The 7,284-nt window shown below is 42.9% G+C and overlaps 1 pseudogene; it reads left to right on the top strand.

The window, feature by feature from the left end:
• The first annotated feature begins 178 nt into the window (after nt 1–178).
• LOC103610837 lies at nt 179–679 on the top strand (annotated as a pseudogene).
• The last annotated feature ends 6,605 nt before the right edge of the window (nt 680–7,284 follow it).

The raw sequence follows: 7,284 nt of genomic DNA, 5'->3' as shown, positions 1-7,284 counted from the left end.
TATTGGCAGGGCTTCATGACCCTGGGCAGGCTATGACTGGGCTCTTTGGCCCCAGACAGGTAGGCTCTTAGGCAACAGCCAGGCTCTATGGCTCTGGACACCCAGGGAGACAGCAGAGGGGCCTGCAGGGTGAGACAGGAAAGAGTGTATCAGAAATGAGACGGGATGCAGGAGTAGTTACTTCTCTTCTTTTCTAGCAGGAAACATGGTTCCAAAGCTGTGCGATTCTCAACTTTGTCTGCTTCTATTGGGGATCCTGGGAATGGTGGGCTCATTCAATGCCCCACCAGATAACTTAATCTGGAGTCGGTCCTTTAACATCCAGCACATAAATATGACCCACTCCCATTGTGACAGTGCTATGCAGGTAGTGAACAGCTACACAAGAAGGTGAAAAGACAAGAATACTTTTCTTCATACAACTTTTGCTGATGTTGTTAAAGTTTGTGGTACCAAAAATATAACGTGCCCTACAAGTGGTTTTACAAATTGATATAGGAGCTTTGTTAGGGTGCCTTTAACCTACTGTAACCTCACAGGACCTCCACTGCCTATTTCAAACTGCAGATATAGACAGACAATGGCACAGATGTTTTACATAGTTGCTTGTAACTATAGTTCATGTTGGGACTATCCCAGGTATCCTGTGGTTTCGGTTCACTTGGACTTGATCTTCTAAGCTCCTGTGTTGACACTTTGTGCCATCCTTCACCGCCAGGCTCCGCTGTCATAGCCAAGAACCCACTCCTCCTTTCACCCTGGGTACCAGCATCTGTCCTCATCACGCCAGCCCCCAACACCCCTACAGTTCTGCTGAGCTGACCCACCTTTTCAATCTTGCAATAAACTTCTTGCAGAATCATCTACAAGTCTCTGTGTGTCTGTTGGTGCCACACTACTGTCATTTAATCACAATCTATTCTAGAGACTTTTCCCTTCCTATATCCTGAGTTTTGTGGGAAAGAGAGATGTAAGAGTAAGAGACCATGAAGCAGCACAGACTTATCCCTCTTTCTGCCTTTGGCCAAGAAACTGAGGTCTCAACTGATATCAGCCTTCTGACAAACACTCTCTTAGACCAAGCTGTGGTCAGGCTCCTCTAAACCTGCTTTACAACCAGGCCTTTACCTCAGGCTTTGAAGTCCTTCCTTGTACAGTCCAGTCGAAAAATCCTCCCAACTCAGTTTATGGTGGGTCTCTTACCCTCAGTATTTAATCAAATTCCTCATTCCCACCATCAACTACATGATATCTGGTCACTCTGGCCTGCCTTCAAATAAAAATCTAATTGAGTCAATTGAGCAATGACACCTCTAGCCTTGATATCTCCTCCTACTAATTTTCCATCTACCAACCCTCTCCCCCACCCTCAACACAGATCAACCAATAACTTCTGTATAGGTGCCCACTTGTTCTAGTTGTATTCCAGAAAAGAGCCTAGCTTGATACGGGGGCTGCATTTCCCCTACAGCAATAGATCCTGAATAGATTTGTTTTTAATGCTTTAACTACTGTCCAGCTTTGGTTTTCTTTGACTCTATTTCCATCTGAAGAAATATAAGGGCCTCAGGGTATCAGTAGAAACTGAATGTATTTCATTCCTTCTGATTTATAAATCATGAATTTTATGATACAAAAAAGAAAGGAAGAAAAGAAAAACAATGCTATAAATGTAGATAGGCCAAAAGAAATGAGAAAAAGTTTAGCCTGGAAAAAAGGTTTTTTTTTAATGAGGTTATCAAATCTCCAGTTATTAGTGTTTATACTAGGAGTGAATCCAGGGTTGTAGTCAAAGGTGGAATGAGGCAAGTGTCCAGGTAGAAATATGGACAGATCCCAGTACTGCCTGGAGAAGAGGTGGGTATTTTCCCCACCACTTCCATGTCCTGGAGAAGAGAGCAACTGGAGACCTGGTGGGGATGAGGAGGGAGTAGGACATTGAAGTGGATCTCTCATCAAGGCCAGTTGGCTCCCGTCCCTTCTGCCCTCCACAGCTGTCCCCAACAGTGAATCATCAGTTCATTCAACACAGATGAAGGGCACAGGCTCCAAGATCAGGGAACTATAGACCCACAGAGAGGAGACATGAATAATGGGAGCCCCTGCCCTTCCTCCATTGCAAGGCTATGCTCAGGAATAATGAGGAAGAGGAAAGGAAAGGCCCTTGCAAGTTGTGGACAGGTCCAGCACTGAAGTGATTATTCTACTTTTGGTCAAGATGACAGAACAGATGGTCCCCAGCATCACTCTCTCCCACAATTAACCAACTTACAATGATTAAAAAGCAACAACTGCCAAGCAGGGGCCACTAGATCTCCGGGTAAGAGGAGGAGAGACCTATGGAGTTCATGAAGGCAGGAGAAGCCATGACGAGAGAAAGAAAGGACCACTCTGACCACTTTGAGCCTCATCCACTTCAAGCCTGGCCCTGGTGAACACACAGAGCAAGACCTATCAAAAGCAGCAGCTGTGCCCTTTGTGAGGTGCTTGGAGGCTGCAAGGTAGAAGAGGGCCTTGGTATTTGCCAGGCCAGCAAGACCACTAACAGGGTTCCTGAAGACCCACATAGGAATAAAGGGCCATAGACAACTGAAAAAAGGTGCCACTCAGAGACTGGTGAGTCATCACAAGGGACTGGCACATGGCCTGTCCCAAAGGAAATGTTTGGAGTGTGGACAGTGGGGGAGATGGGCCCACCAGGAGAACAATGGGACACAGCATGGACAGCTGATCTGCCCTCCAATCAGCACAGGATCATTCAGTGGAGACTGGTCAGGAATATAGAACTGCAGGGATGCAGTTTGCTGAAAAGACTCGCGCCCAAACCAGAGTTTCCACACAACCCAGGTGTACCAGACCCAGAAGTGCTTACAAAGTTAACAATTAAAACCTGAGCTGCAGAGAAAGCCTTCCCCAGATAATCAGCAGCAAAGTAGCAATTTAGCTTGACCACAGTACTGAAGTACTTCTTCACATAAGAGGTTTCCCCTTTTTAGAAGTAAGCAAAGGACAACAAATGAGTTCCAGTGCAGAGTTTAAGTGGTAGAAACAGCAAATAATCCAACATAGAACTAAAAGAAAACACAAAAGACCCACAGATCAAAGTTCTGATATTAACCAGTAAAGGTCTAGCACCATCTAAGAACATCTGTAAAACCAAGACGGACTGGAAGCTCCAGGGGATCCCAAGCCAGGACAGTGGGGGACTGAGGGCCTCGACCAACCCCACTCTCGACATCCACAATGAGCCCAGCGATGACCACTGAGTCACTGCTGGAAGTGCCCCATGCTCCTGAACCAGGATGGTGGGGGGCCAAGGGCCTTGACCACATTCCCCCAACATCTGCACCCAGCCCAGCAACAACCACTGAGCCACTGCCAGAAGAACCCTGGGCTTCCCTGCTGGAATGAGGGGGATGGCCCCCCTTATTCCTCCTCCTTCCCCCACCTTATCCGCTTCCCCCTTCCCCTCTTTCCTTCCTTCCTAACTGCTCCGTAACAGCATCTTAGAATGTAAAACATAATAATTAATTAATTAATTGATTAATTAATTAAAATAAAAAAAACAAGGGATTGTTCTGATGACAGAGTGGGTCTTTTTGGAGTGCCTGACTTAGAATAGAGCAGAGGTACAATGACACCAAATCTGTACCTCTGATCTTCAATCTGGAACTCCTGATTTCCATTTCTCTGCTCTTCTTCCAGGCCCTCAGATATAGCAATTTCCATTCCTCCCACCACTCCATAATGTCAGTAATTCTTGCTCTTATAAGTATGACATACAGCAGCTACATTTGAGAAGCTGAGTGTCCTACAATTCAATTCAATTCTGACACTAACGGGAGTTAGCACAGACCTCCACAGGAGAAGGGCTCAGTCCTACAAAACTGTCCCCCATGTAAGATGCCAGTGGCAAGCAGCACATCATTACCTGTGCTTTTAAAGCCATAGCTATAAATCAGAAGTTCCCTTAACCCATAGCTATAGATCAAAAGTTCCCAAGACTCCCTCCCTAGGTTCAGAGATTTGCTAGAACGGCTCACAGAACTCAGTAAAACCCTTTACATATGTTTACACATTTGTCATAAAGAATATGTTAATGGATACAGATGAAGAGATACGTAGGTCAAGGCTCAAAAGGGTCCTGAACACAGGATCTTCTGTCTCTGCCGAGTTGGGATGTGTGACCCTCCCAACGTATAGATGTGTTCTTGTTCCCCAAACCCAGGAGCTCTCCAAACCCTCTCATTTTGGGTTTTTATGGTGGCTTCATTAGGTAGGCATAATTGGTGAAATAACTGTTCACTGATGATCATCTCAAATTTCATCCCCTTTCTTCTCCCCAGAGGTTGGGGGATGAGACTCAAAGTTCCAACCTTCTAATCACTTGATTGGTTCTCCCGGCAACCAGCCCACATCCTGAGGCTATCCAGGTTATCCCCAACCACAAGTCATTGCATTAGCCTAAAGATAGACACTTATCACTTCAGAAATTCCAAGTGTTTTAGGAGCTATGTGCCAGGAAACAGGGATAAAGATCAAATATATATTCCTTATTATAAATCACAATATCACACTCACAGTTCTGGACACTGGAAAGTCCAGGGTGAAGAATCTGACAGGGCTCAGCTTCTGGTGAGGGCTCTCCTTCTGGCTTATTGACGGCTGCCCTCCTGCTGTTTCCTCACCTGTGGGTGGAGGAAGTAAGCTCTCTAGTGTCTCTTCTTATAAGGACAATAATCCTATTGAATCAGGGCCCCACCCTTGTGACCTCATTTAACTTTAAGTAACTCCTTGTTGCCCCGAACTCCCAATATTGTCATATTGTGGGTTAGGACTTCAACAAATAAATTTTGGAGGGACACGATTCAGTCCTTAGCAAAGACTGTACATAGAGTGTTATTATCTGAGGGGAAAAAGAGGAGTTACACACAGTAGTAATCCATACCAGTGAGAGTAAGCCTATAAGGTTATATGTCGTACTGCATATCCTTAGATTCTGAGTTTACAAAGGGACTTGAAAAACTTTGTGGAAGAATGGAATTAAATGATAAAAATAGAATAGAATACATAAACGTCATTTGTCCACATAAACTCCATGAAATTCACAACACTTTTATAAGCCATGACACTAGCCATTTAGTACATCCCTAAAGAAGTGAGGGTCCTGAAAATTTAATCAAGTCAATGCAATCATTTTTAGATAATTAATATAATTTATTTTAAGTTTATATAATTTAATTTTTAACAATGGCCATTTACAACTGACTCACAGAGTTCCTGAGAATTTAGCGACTGCATTTTTTTTTTTTGCAGCTGGCAGGTACAGAGATCTGAACCCTTGACCTTGGTGTTATCAGCACCACACTCTAACCAGCTGAGCAAACAGGCCAGCTATATTAACAGACCAATAATGAGTGCCCTTTAAAGATTTTTTTAAGATTCAGAAACAAAAAGTTAGAAGGAGCCAAATCAGAAATGTCGGGTGGATACTTACAACATACAATCAAAACTCACAAATTTGCCCTTGTTTGATAAAAGGAATGAGCAGGACCATTGTCATGGCACAGAAAGACTGTCTGGGGAAGCTTTCCCAAGCATATATCTGCTAAAGCTTTGGCTAACTTTCTCCAAACACTCTCATAATAAGCAGATGTTATTGTTCTTTGGCCCTCCAGGAAGTCAACACACAGTGTCTTGAGCATCCCAAAAACCTGTTGCCATGACCTTTGCTCTTGACCAGTCTGCTTTAGCTTTGACCACACCACTTCTATCTCTTGGTAGTCAAGGCTGTGATTATCTTTTGTCTTCAGAATCGTACTGAGAAAACCATGTTTCATCTCCTGTTACAATTCTTGGAAGAAATGCTTCAGGATCTTGATTCCACTTGAAAATTTCCATTGAAAGCTCTGCTCTTGTGTGCAGCTGATCTGAGGACAATAGTTTTGGCACCCATTGAGCAGAAAGTTTGCTCATCTTTAATTTTTCAGTCAGAATTGTGTAGGTTGAACCAATTGAAATGTTTTTAGTGCTCCTATTATTTCTGCAGTTAATCATTGGTCCTCTTAAATTAGATCACAAAACAAGATGAATTTTTTCTTCACAAATTGATGTGGATGGTCTTTCGCTTCAGGCTTCAGCTTCAACATCGTCTCCTCCCTTCTTAAAATGAGTTATTCATTTGTAAACTGCTGGTTTCTTTGGGGGATTGTCCTATAAACTTTTTGTAAAGCCTTAATGATTTACTCATTCTTCCACCCAAGCTTCACTATAAATTTGATGTTTGGTCTTGTTTCAATTTTAGCACAATTTATGTTGCTCTGATAGGGGCTCTTCTCAAATTGATGTCGTATTTTTCTTAGTGTCTCAAACTGAAGGGGACCTTAGCCAGAGAACAGCTATCTTTGGGATAACTAGGACCATGCAGAAAATTTCAGTTTGCCATTTACCTCGGAACTGATAATCATCAATTCTTTCAGATTAGCAGAAAAAATGTGAAACTGACTATATGGCTGAAACTGCCTGTAGAAGAAATCATGCCCCAAAATGATCCTTCTCAAAAGTTTATTTCTGTTTATCTCCCATTACATCGCTGTATGCTGATTTACTTTAAATGTTGTGTACTTACAGTTAAGGATTGAAACTAAATTTTCTTGTTTTTCTTACCTCCCTAATCAACTACAAACAGAGGAAAATAAAGAGAAAAACAAAACACCCTAGCTGATTATTAACTCATCTTCTTGCTTAAAAGCAAATTGCATCCACAGTCGTTAGAGGTACCAGTCAAGTATTTTTATGTTCTGATGATGCTTGACTAAGGTTATAGTCTTTGAGCTCTCCCCAGGAGATAAGGACTCCAATCCTGGAATAACATCAAGGGGTTGAAGCTGACCAGTCCACCAACTGCAGACTTCATGACGCCAAAGCACCCAATCCATCAGAGGACCCTGACATCTGACTCAGACCCTCTGCTAATCGTATGACCATTCTCCCCCCCGTTTCATGCAGGACAAATCCCTTACCTCACCTTCCCACCTTTTCTTTTTTATAAACCCCAAAAGAGTCATCAGAAGGTAGGATGATTTTAGACGGTCATCCCCCAGTTGCAGATTTTCTGAATAAACCTTCCAGTCTTTCACCAACTATTGGACTTTTGAGTCATTTGTTTAGTGTGAGAGGGTAAGCTTAGCATGGCTGCTGTTAACAAACCTAGACTGTGTTCAGACGTATCATAACAAAGTACTACGATTTATTTTGGTGCAAAAAAATTATGCAATCCATGCA

Source organism: Galeopterus variegatus, unplaced genomic scaffold, assembly GCF_000696425.1.
Source record: "Galeopterus variegatus unplaced genomic scaffold, G_variegatus-3.0.2 Scaffold11869, whole genome shotgun sequence".
Lineage (NCBI taxonomy): Eukaryota > Metazoa > Chordata > Mammalia > Dermoptera > Cynocephalidae > Galeopterus > Galeopterus variegatus.
This window is presented reverse-complemented; position numbering and strand designations above follow the sequence as displayed.